The sequence below is a fragment of the Harpegnathos saltator genome, unplaced genomic scaffold (assembly GCF_003227715.2).
Source record: "Harpegnathos saltator strain DR-91 unplaced genomic scaffold, Hsal_v8.6 scaffold363, whole genome shotgun sequence".
Classification (NCBI taxonomy): Eukaryota; Metazoa; Arthropoda; class Insecta; order Hymenoptera; family Formicidae; genus Harpegnathos; species Harpegnathos saltator.
Genome location: NW_020230165.1, coordinates 144,301 through 156,706, shown reverse-complemented (window position 1 = coordinate 156,706; position 12,406 = coordinate 144,301). Strand labels below are relative to the sequence as shown.

The following is a 12,406-nucleotide window of genomic DNA, read 5'->3' as shown; positions in this document are numbered from 1 at the left end:
GACTTATGAAGTAGATTCGTAACGTGCACCGCACCACGACGGCTGCCAAATCCAGCGCGACCGGTGTTGCTGAGTGCGACCAACACCTTGAGGTGCTCATCACATAGGATCCAATTCGTCTGACGACACAAACTCGTGGCAATACTGTGAGGAAAACCATGAAAGAACATAGCTTGTTTCTTTTGGGGGGCCACCTTGAGCCTGAAGTCGCTGATGGTGCCCACCACAGACGCCAGTGCCGCCTCCCCACGGAGGCGGGATTCCCCCCAGTCCCCTCCCCTGGCCAGTACCAACGTATCGTCTGCATAGCACAGACTACGTGGCAGCCGTTGCGGAGGGGAAAGCGCAATACCCGATCAAACGCGATGTTCCATGGCAGGGGGCCGAGTATCAACCCCTGCGAAACACCGCGCTCCATGGTGCGCCGGCATTGGACCCCGCCTCTTCCCGTATAGGCGAGGTCCCTGCCCACGAAGTAAGCAAGATGCGCCGAAGATAGACAGGCACTCCGTGATGCTCGAGGGCCCATCCGATCTCCGGCTAGGACAGGGTGTTGAACGCGTTCGTTATATCCAACGATACCACGAGCAACACTCCGCCCCCTCCTCCACGACGGTACGGGTCAGGTCCCGGACATGCTGTATCGCGTCTAGGGTCGACCGTCCGGGCCTAAACCCGTACTGATTGTCATGAAGGTCCAGCTCCTCCGAGGACAGATGCTGGACAATGCGGTCGGCAATGATGCGTTCCAGCATCTTGCCCGCCTCGTCCAGCAGGCATATTGACCTGTAGGCCGGCACCCCGCCGGGCGTCTTGCTCTCTTTCGGGAGGAGGACCAACTTGGTCCTTCTCCCGAAACTCCTGGGGGAAAACCCCTTCCCTGAAGCACTCTTCGAGAACCTCCCGCATGGCTTGCGGATAGGTTCCCTTCACATAGGGCGAAAGCCTAGGCTCGGCTAGGAATGCCATCGGAACCGGGAGCCTTTCCTTTGGCCCCGAGCTTCCTCCTGGCCCTGGTGAGCTCCTCTGGTGTGACCCCCAGGTCCTTGTTCCAATCCCCGTTCTGAATTTCAAGAACGGATATCTGGGGGGTCTTCCTTCCAACCTCGGGAAGAGGGTGTCAAGGAGCCCCCTGAGGTCCTGAGGGTCCATAGACTTCGTCGGCGGGCCCACGGACGGATCTTCCCCATCGTCCGTTTGTACGGGTGCCCCAACGGGTGGCGAGCCTGTGGCTCACTCGTTACAAACTTTTCTTCTTTTTGTTAAATTTTGATGATTGCTTCACCATTGTAACTCGTGATGATTCTTCTCCTGCTTATGTTGACACTATGTGTCGATTAACCTGCAATATTCTACCTGTAATATTTTACTTTTATATTTTCCGCGATTTCTTTATCTCTGAACCTGTCCAGTCTAAAATTTGTTCTATGTTCTTATTAATGCTATTTATGGTCTGTATGTTTTTCTTCCGGTAGTTTTCCAGCTAATTCTTCAATTTTTAACATATTCATCTACATACTGCTTCTTCTCAAAATGACTCTGATGCAGTAGAAGCTTTATAGCATTTATATTCTCATCAATATACGGCTTCTTCTCAACGTTACTCTCATGTAGTAGATGTTTTACAGACTTTATACTCTCATCCACATAATTTTTGTGCGCAGCGTCATTGAAGGTTTCCGGCTACAATATATTATGTATCGCGTGCAGTGTCGCATCAAAACATTTGACATCAAAACCTTTACTATTGGCGGTTAAACAAAGGGCATTTTCATGTACATATCATTTTGTTGCAACGTTGTTCAAATGATTTCTCACACCTGCAACACATTCTTCCACGTATCGTTTGGTTGCAATGTCACTATCGGCTTTAAGTTGCACTACATATTTTATCTTGCGCAATTTTGCATCAAAAACTTTGGCAACGTTTAAACAAAGGGCATTTTCATGTACGTAATTTTCAACGTGTTCATTTCATTGATGCGCTCCATCAGTTTTTGAACCATTGCTCTCTGACAACACTCCAAACTTATGCATCGACATTTCGGAGCAGGCTATACCGACTGATTGACTCGTGTCAGTGCCACGCTGTTTAATTTATAATAAAATCAACTTTGTGGAGTTCTTCAATAATCGATAAACTTTCGTTGTCGGGAGCATTGTTGTCAGCTTGGCGCGAAGCTTCAAGCAATCGCAAACGACCCACCAGCTCGTTAGGATCATCCCAATGCACGTAATTGATATTGCTATCATTTAAGGTCATCATAACTTGCATATAAACCTTTTCTTGCCTTTATTTCCTATATTTATATAACTTTATTAGCTGACACGTGTGATACTAGGAGAGCGATTACATGTTTATATTTGTGTCCCTTATTACCGAGTATAGGATTTTGCGGGAGGTACCTGCGTCTGTGAGTATTCGTCGCCAATAGTATGCTTTTGTATTTTTGCATATCAGCTTCGGTATACACGGCATCGTCGGAGATTCTTTTGAATATTAGCTCGTAAAGACCTGGTGTTCCAATGTATCCTGTTTCATCTATGATTATATTATCGTCTTTGTCCACATCGATACGTATATCAACGAGTATCGCTTTATCGTTACTAAGACGTACGCCATAAACATAATCTGTGGTGTTACCTTTTTCATTACTTAGCACAGCTCCCATATATTTTCGACCCAAAGGAACAAAATAATCATGTAAAGTTTGTTGTCCTTCGAACGTTCGCAACTGACATCTAACGGATGTCACTACCGGTTCATCGGGGTTTTCGAAAACATTCTCATCATCATCATCAATGGGTAGATTATCAATCGATGAAGGTTCATGTGACATTCCATGTAGTTCCTCATATTGTAGAGCTCTTGTCGATGTAGAAACTATCAGAGGATCGTTTAATAGTTTCCGTTTCGGTGTAGTCAATGTGACTGGTGAAAGTTTTGCCATACGCTTTATCTTTTCTTCGAGTTTTAATATTACGCGCTTTGTTTCCTCGCTTGTACTCATTGATAATGGCTTAGTTTTAACATCAACGGCACTTTCCATATTAGTACTGCTTCTCGCGATTTGCTTGAGAGGTTCAATAATAGGTTTAAAGTGTCTCTCCAATGCAGCATTTTCCACCATTCTACCGGTTTTCACAGCGCGATACTTCGCGGATCGATTCGCTCGTTTTCGCAATCTCTACCACTTCCTTTTCACGATCCATGATCTTCACGCTACTATTCATCATTGATATGTTTGTCTTGTGGACGTTGAAGATGTTATACGTTGAGGTTACAATGACGATTGTGCATCTCACAGCACAGCAAAGTCGTTAAATCTTTTCCTGTATCGTCTGTTGGTCATTGAACTGTCCTTATCAATCACTGTGAAACCATATTTATCCTTCCAACATTTGCAACACAATGCACTAAAATTCTCATATGACATGTCAGTGTTCAAATGATCGTTGTACACTCGTGAACTAAAAGGTATGTACACCGATTTTTTGTTGATTTCGGAACGCGCTCCAACTTGAGGAGAAAGACAACCACTGCTTCATACGTCAGTGCTGTCACTTATTACGCGAACAGAAGGATGGCATATACGAGTGTCAAATAAGTAGTAATTGTGGCGTAGACACAGATGTCTTGGAGACTTTGAGTTATAATTGAAGAAATGAAGAAAACAAATAGTGATTGTGAAGAAAAGTGGCAAAAGGCTTCATAAAATTTGTAAAACAGCATATTAAAGGAGAGTATTAATTGTCTAATAATATTTTAAGCGAAAAACATTTTTTAATTTAAGTGTAAGTTAAAAAAGTTATAAACCATAATTTCTTTAATGTTAATAAATTTGTCATCGACGTTGAATGAATACATATATCAGGTGTAGTAAAAAGAAATCCATTATTTTTGCATGAAATTGAAGGCTTTAATTACCATAGTTAGAATGATCCGATTTAGGTCAAATATGCGCCGTTTTGTTCGATAACTTGTTGCCATTTTGAAGGTAATTTCATTATACCTCTCTCATAGAAGCCCTCGTTCCTATTGGCAAAAAATTGAGACAGTCGATTTTCACAAGCCTCTCTTGAAGCGAATTTTTCACCAGCAAAATGTTCGCCATGGACAGGAACAGAGGGTAATCACTTGGTGCCAGGTCCGGACTAAAGGTGGATGCATAAGAACCTCCCAACCAAGCTCGCGGAGCTTCTGGCGAGTCACTATCGATGTGTGTGGCCTGGCGTTGTCCTGACGGAACACAATTCCTCTCCTATTGGCCAAAGCTGGCCGCTTCTGGGCGATTGCTTCCTTCAGACGGTCCAATTGTTGACAGTACAGTTCCGAGTTAAGAGTTTTGCCGTAGGGGAGCAGCTCATAGTAGATAATTCCCTGCCAATCCCACCAAACACACAGCAAAACCTTCCTGGCCGTTAATCCTGGCTTGGCCACCGTTTCCGCCGGCTCACCGCGATTCGACCACGACCGTTTTCGCTTGACGTTGTCGTAAGTGATCCACTTTTCATCACCAGTGACCAACCGCTTCAGAAATGGGTCGATTTTGTTGCGATTCAGCAGCGATTCGCAGATGGAAATTCGGTCCATGAGGTTTTTTTTCGTTAACTCGTGTGGCACCCATACATCGAGCTTCTTTTTGTATCCAGCCTTATTCAAATGGTTCCAAACGGTTTTTTGTGCAATCTTTAGCTCTTGGGCAATCGAAACAGTGCTTACATGACGGTCGGACTCGACAATGTCCATGATTTTATCGATATTTTCGACAATTGGTCTTCCAGTGCGTGGTGCATCTTCGACATCGAAATTACCGGAACGGAATCGACGAAACCAAAATTGCGCGTGATTGGCTGTTACAGTATCAGAACCATAAACACTATTCACATTTTCAGCCGTCTGGCTTGCGTTTTCGCCTTTATCGAAGAAAAACTGTAAAATATAGCGTATTTTCTCTTTGCTAGTGTCCATCTTTGATGCGCGCTCAAACAAAACAAAACAACTAATCACAAAACAAACTAATCACAAAAGTCAGAAAAGTTTGTTTAGTACAAAATCTCATCTTTCTAACGCCATCTAGTGGAACCCGATCGGACGTATACAACGCGAGATACAGATAACGAAAGCCATCTATTGGAAAAATAATGGATTTCTTTTTACTACACTTAATGTAATGCTATTATTTCCATAGGTGAGGAATTATATTATTATGTTCAGTAGAAGTAAGCAGCAGACCAAGTTAAGTGATATGAGCATCTTGTTAAAAAAATATCACTCGACTTGGTCCGCTGCTTATTTTTTATGAGCGCAATAATATAATTTTCCACCTATGTAAATGATAGCATTACATAAATATTCATTTAACGTTGATGGCAAATTTATAGCTATAAAATTATTAACATTAAAGAAATTATGGCTTATAACTTTTTTAACTTACACTTAAATTTAAAAATATTTTTCACTTAAAATATTATTAGACAATTAATACTCTCCTTTAATATGCTCTGTTACAAATTTTATGAAACCTTTTGCCACTTTTCTTCACAATCACTGTTTGTTTTCTTCATTTCTTCAATTATAACTCAAAGTCTCCAAGACATTTGTATCTACGCCACAATCACTACCTATTTGACACTCGTATATGCGATCCTTCTGCTCTCGTAATAAGTGACAGCGCTGACGTATGAAGCAATGGTTGTCTTTCTCGTCAAGTTGGAGCGCATTTCGAAGTCAACAAAAAATCGGTGCACGTACCTTTTAATTCGCGAGTGTACACATGTTTCAAGTTGGTACCATCCTATTTAAAAATAATCAGAAGATATGTATTGCCTCGTATAAGATTTTTGCGTACGTCTGACAGAGATAGAAGCAGTCAACGTTGGAATGACGACCTATGGCAAGGTATTCTCTTATCGTATCTTGCTTGTCACGTGTCACGTCATCAGAGATAAAAATGGAATTTTTGAGCGCTTCGGTCATTGGAATCACGTCGCTGTTATTGGAGAATGTAAAGTATCCAATTTCATTTATCGATGTCAGCAAATTTTCCAAGTATCAATATTTAGGTTGTTGCAACGATTTCGAGTACACGTTTTCGAGTACAAATTCTCGAAACGTAGACCTTGCGGACTTTCCAACAAGTTGATGAAAACGTTTGTCTTGTCGCAATTCGATGGACCGCATATGATGCCGCTTATGGTGTTCAGAAGCATGTTTCCATGCCTGCGCTCTTACTCCAGCATTGATTGCGTTCTATTGTAGACATTTGTCACAGGTATACCGACGTCGGTTGCTTCACAAACCCCATGCTTCCCCCATGAGTCGCAAAATTGATTTCGTTAACGGGTCGTTGCGATTAAACTATGTATAAACGCTTCGATCTTGGAAATACTCAGTTTAGAAAATGTTACTTCTTCTGACAGATACTCGTGATATTCAAGAACTAACTTCGGAACAATTGAAATACATACCGAATTTTGTTCTGTTACGCGAATTTGCAAAGTATATTAACGATTTGTGGAATAGACTCCCTAAACATATAACATTCGATCCAGAGGTTCAGCAGTATCGTCGGTGTTTGGAACATTACAATCGTCCATGGCAGCGAACGCATATCGACGGTCCAGTACCGCTGATCAGGGACTGTAGTGAATATCGTCGACAAAAGTCAAAGTCGGCAGCGGTCTGTTGAATCGCACAATAAATACGCTTCCTATCGAACTATACATTCCCGAATATCAATTTTGTGGTCCTGGAGCTCGCTTGATAAAACGATTGACTACAGGCGATCAAAGCATTAATTCATTGGACGCGGCGTGTCGTGAGCATGATATAGCCTATTCGCATAGCAACAATCTGGCTGATCGGCACGCGGCGGATGATATTCTTGTTGTGAAAGCGCGGAAACGCATAACTTCGAAAGATTTAACTCTAGGCGAGAGAGCTGCTGCTGCAGCCGTTTGGGCTATCATGAAAGCCAAAACGAAAATCAGCATGGATATGAAGAAAACGAAAATCAGTATGGACATGAAGAAAACGAAGTCGTCCAAGAAAGCAATCCGAAAACGAGCACTTCCAATAGCAAAACGGGGTGGTATTTTACCAGTTCTATCATTACTGGGAGTTTTCATTTCACTAGTCGGTGAAGCGGTGGGTGTCGCAAAAGCGGTGAACGATAGCAAAGCCGCGCAACGCCAACTGGAAAAATTAAAATGTCAATATTGCGCTATGGAAGGTCGCGGAATCTATCTTGCACAAGCGTGTCCCATACAAGCGTGGGTGAGGCGCAACAGGGAAAAAAAGTCTAAGAGAGGCTAAAATGATCCATGGGTGCAATGACTAACGTATACCAGGTGTACAAGTATGAAGTGCGGATTTGAGACAACAGATAGTGCACCAATGCAGCGTGGAGTATAAAAATTTTACGTATATGCCATTTTGTTGTGTCATCAACAAGAGTCAACGCCCACAAGCGATAAGTTGAAAAAGTGTTTGCATAGTATTGTTTTGCTGTGTTTAATATGTCGAACTTTGTGCCAAATAAAGAGCATTCGCGGACAGCATTAATTTTTTGTTGCGACATGATTTCTTCTTGCCGTCGGCAAATTGCCGTCGGCCCACGCGCCCTGGCCGCTCGCACTCGCACCAAAGTTGTTGGGCGTCAGGTGCAGCGGGCTGCACCGATCACCAACACGAAACGAAAAACCACCAAATGGCCGAGACACGCGAATCCGACGGGACTGGTAGCTCCTCGATATTTAAGTCGGTAGATGGGAGGGTTCGATCGGGAATACGGGAATATCGGGAAAATGCAAAAGTAGCACTGCGCGTTTGGATTATCTCACTTTTATTTCACGGGAATCGGTACGGTCCGACCCCTCGATACGATACACTCCGCTGTGTGCTCTCGCGAATTCGAGACTTGCTCTGCGCTGACAAATAGTTCGAGACACGGTACGCACGGGATACCGAAGGAGAAAATCAGGTGGACAGTCTTACACAGTCGGGAACCTCCCGACGTGGTCCTTCGACCTCCTTCCTCCGCTCACTCCTACGCAACGCAGCCACCAACGGTAATCCTCGGCGCACAAACTTGATGTGGCACAAACTTAAGCTCTCCATAACGGTAGACGACAACTTTTTTCACAGTGATATGCGATAGTAGTAGAAGCGATAACGATCCGTAATAGTCGACAGCAGACTGAATATGGAAGAGAGAGCGAAAACGATAGTTCGCTTTTTTATTTCCTCCAAAAACAGTGTCTCTCCTTTCTTCCTTGTTTTGTCTCGAGGCTCTTCTCTCCCCGTTCCTCGTTTTCTTTCCCAATACGGGAATCCTTCCGCGGATCTTTGTTTTCGATCCGCGGGACGGATGCTCGGTCTCACTCTCGCTCTCTCTCTCTCTCTCTCTCTCGCGCTCCCGCTGTCTTTGCGCGCGCCTAGGCCGGCTTTGTCTCGTACGCGGTCACACTTCGAACACGGGAGCGACGATACATTCGCTTGATATTTCTACGGGCCTGTGGACAACGAAAACGGCAGCGAGAATCTTTTGAGGCGATACGGGAGTCAGTAATAAGAAAGATAAGGAGGAGCATTCACCTGAGGTGACGTCCTCTTCTTCCTCCTGGCTCTTCCGGTCTTGATGGTCGGCGCAGGAGGTCCAGGGGCACAAAGTTCGGGAACGCAGGACCGTCACATCTGCGCGCTCTTATCACTAACAATAATAGTTAATTATAGTTTCGGGGGAGGGTCCTTTGCCATTCGCGCAAGCCTTAGGACCTCTTCCCCCCCACCGCCTCGCGGTATAGGGCTCGCCATCTTGTGACGGGCGCCTCCGCGGCTGCCACGTCACATTGTTTTCATTTGAAGAATACTGCTGCTGAATCATACCGATTACTTCGAGAAGCTTATGGTAAACATGCTCCATTGCAAAATACGTGTGAACGACGGTTTCGACGTTTCAGAAGTGGTGATTTTGAGGTTGCAGACAAGGAACACGGAAATCCGCCAAAAAAGTACGAAGATGTGGAATTGCTAGCATTATTGGACGAAGACGATTCACAAACACAAAAACAACTCGCAGAGCAATTGAACGTTATTCAACAAGCTGTTTCCAATCGCCTACGAGCGATTGGAAAGATTCAGAAGGTCGGCAGATGGGTACCACATGAGCTGAACGAGAGGCAGATGGAAAGGCGCAAAACCACATCTGAAATGTTGCTCGAACGATACAAAAGAAAGTCGTTTTTCGTATCGTTACATCGTATCGTTACTGGGGATGAAAAGTGGATATATTTTGTGCATCCCAAGCGCAAAAAATCATGGGTAAACCCAGGTACACCATCCACGTCAACCGCAAGACCGAGTCACTTTGGCAGGAAAACGATGCTCTGTGTTTGGTGGGACCAGAAAGGTGTTGTCTATTATGAGCTGTTACAGCCTGGTAAAACGGTTAGTACCAAACGCTACCAACAACAATTGATCGATTTGAACCGTTCGCTACTCGCAAAACGACCAGAATATCGACAAAGGCAATACAAGGTAATTTTCCTCCATGACAATGCTCCATCACATACGGTAAAACCGGTTCGTGACACGTTGGAAGCACTCAACTGGGAAGTGCTACCCCATGCGGCTTACTCACTAGACTTGGCTCCTTTCGATTACCACTTGTTTGCATCGATGGGCCACGCACTTGCTGAGCAGTGCTTTGGTTCGTTCGAAGATGTGAAAAAATGGATCGATGAATGGTTCGCGGCAAAAGGGGAAGATTTTTACTGGCGTGGTATCCACAAATTACCTGAAAGATAGGAAAATGTGTAACTAGCAATGGAGTATATTTTGAATAAACCACTTTTTATCATTCTTCCGAATTTAACGTGTTTTTCTTTGGAAAAAATCTGCATTTCATACTTTATACCTGGTAATTGGAAAGACTAGCGAGGTGTATGGGTATATCTTACTTTCGAGGTGTTTTCATGCGTAACGCCTTACCGATAGATGGAATACGTCAAAACGAGAGTGGTATTATAAATTTAGACAACATAGAGGGACTAGGTACTTACAGGTTTCGCATACAGCGTATGCAAAAAGGGGAAATCGCGCAGTATATTTTGACAGTTTTGGTAATCTTCGACCACCCAAGGAATTGATTCGATACCTTGAGAGATATGTAGTGAAAATTGTGTACAATCGCACGTCTTATCAACATTACAACTAGAGAATTTGCGGACAATTGTGCTTACAGTTTCTCCAAACAGTACAAGATCAATTTAAATTATGATGACATTCCACTAACAGCAGTTAGTATTCGTTCGGCAGTTTGCAGACATGTCGCTAACGCTTACGTTGACTGGTAACATTCTTACACTAACATTCTTACTTTCCCGCTATAGATTTAAGCAATGGTGATTACAAGCTCGATTTGACGGATTTCGAAGTATGATAACAATATGATAACAAACGTAAATTCGTCAAATAATAAATTTTATTATGGTGATAAAAACTTCACGATTTTGCGTGTCATCCTTGCGCAGGGGCCATGCTAATCTTCTCTGTATCGTTCCAATTTTAGTTATGACGTGGCGGCCGTGGAGACGCCCGTCACCGTGCGAACCCTCGGTCACGACGCGAGGGGGGGACCCGAATTGCCTCCCCGCGGACTAAGTAAAATTGGTGGCACCAAAATAAGAATTTAGTGTTAAGAGCGTGCAGGTGTGACGGTCTCGCGTCCCCGAGTTTTGTGCCCTTGGCCCTCCCGAGTCGACCAACTGAACAGGAGGAGCAAGAAGATGTGGAGGACGACACTTACCGCCGGCACTGCACGCATCCCTCAGGTGATTGCTCTCGATTCTCGTCTCGTTTTAGAAAATGGTATATCGTCAAAGGATTTTCGCTGCCGTTTTGTTGGCCGTTGACTGGCCGTTGGCTGACAACACGGAGGAATAACAACGGCATACAGATGAGCACGTTCCCGATGCATGGCCCGCTCGCCAAAGACAAGGGCTAGACGGACCGGAGACAATGCTTGCAGAGACAAAGGATCTAGAAGGAGAAAAAGAGAGAGAGAGAGAAAGCGAGCGAGCGAGAGTGAGAAAGAGCACCCGTTCCACGGATCAACAAAAACGATCCGCGGAGTGATTGCCGTACCTTGGAGTAAGCGAGGAACAGGGCGAAGAGGAACCCCTCGCAAAAACGGAGAGGAAGAAAGAGCGGAGAGGAAGGGAGAGATTTTTCGTCTCGAGAGATTCAGATTCGTTTTTCTCCTTGCAGACAAAAGAGTGACATTTCGTGTTCCGCTCGAGAGAGAGAAAAAGAGTTCTCGCGCCGCTCACGATACATTTTTCGTGAGCTCCTATCGCTATCGATAACACCCGCGAGGTGCATTGTGCAACACCGTGCCTGGCCGGACCGACCCAGAAGGGATAAAGGAAGAGCGACAGCCGACCTCGCGACCGGATCGACCTGCTCGACGACCGTCCAGGACCACGCCACCGGGAGGTTCCCGATACTGTAAGACCGTCCACCTGCTCTAATCTTCGGTGTTCCGCATGTGTAATTCATCGTTTCCGTGTATCGTCCGAGGGCATATCTTCTTTCTTTGTCTGTCGCGTAGAGCGGTGTCGATACCGCGAGAGATCGAGCGGAGGACTGTGAAACCGTCTCGCGACGAATTGGAGCGTATCGATTCCCGAGGGAAATAAATAGAATTATCGCCGCGCTGTCAAATTTCTTTACCGTCTCTCCCGTTTTCCCGATTTCCGGGCTACACCCGGCCATCTACCGACTTTAAATTCCGTCGAGCTACCGGTCCCGTCGGACTCCCGCGTCGCGGTCGCTGACTTTCTTTTGAGTATTCGCATTGGTGAGTGGTGCAGCCCGCTGCACCTGGCGCCCAACAACTTTCGTGTCGGCGCGACCGTGACGTGGGCCGACGGCAATTTGCCGACGGCGAGAGAAATTCGCGTCGCATAGTATATGTACATGGTGTTAACGGCGAAGAAATTATGATTCCTGAAGGATCATACGAATTGCGTGCCATGTACGAATATTTAAAACGTGCAATTTCACATTCTCAAAATCAGTACGTTCCGAAAATAATCCATATAGAGATGACGAGAATGAATATCCTATAATAATTCGTGCCAATAATAATACGATGATGAGCGAAATCAAATATGCTTATTGTGACGTAGCGATTTTAAGTGGCTCTCTCTCTCTCTCTCTCTCGTGGACCACCGAGGGTCGATAGTCGGAAGCGCGGAAATAACAGCCGAAAAATTTCGTTATCGTCTTCGCATCGCCATCGGGAGTCACGGTCTGTCGGGTTATTGTTTTCGAGCGATTCCTGTCAGGGGAAGTCTCGCGATATTGTCTTTGTAATTAGGAATAAGTTCATTATCGAAT

At 44.8% G+C, this 12,406-nt stretch overlaps 1 non-coding gene across 1 annotated transcript; it reads right to left on the bottom strand.

Annotated features, from left to right (window-relative positions):
- Positions 1–10,491: 10,491 nt before the first annotated feature.
- On the bottom strand, positions 10,492–10,600 carry LOC112588972 (U6 spliceosomal RNA). The gene has a single exon (XR_003113146.1). It is a non-coding gene; the product is annotated as a U6 spliceosomal RNA (small nuclear RNA).
- Between the last annotated feature and the right edge of the window lie 1,806 nt (positions 10,601–12,406).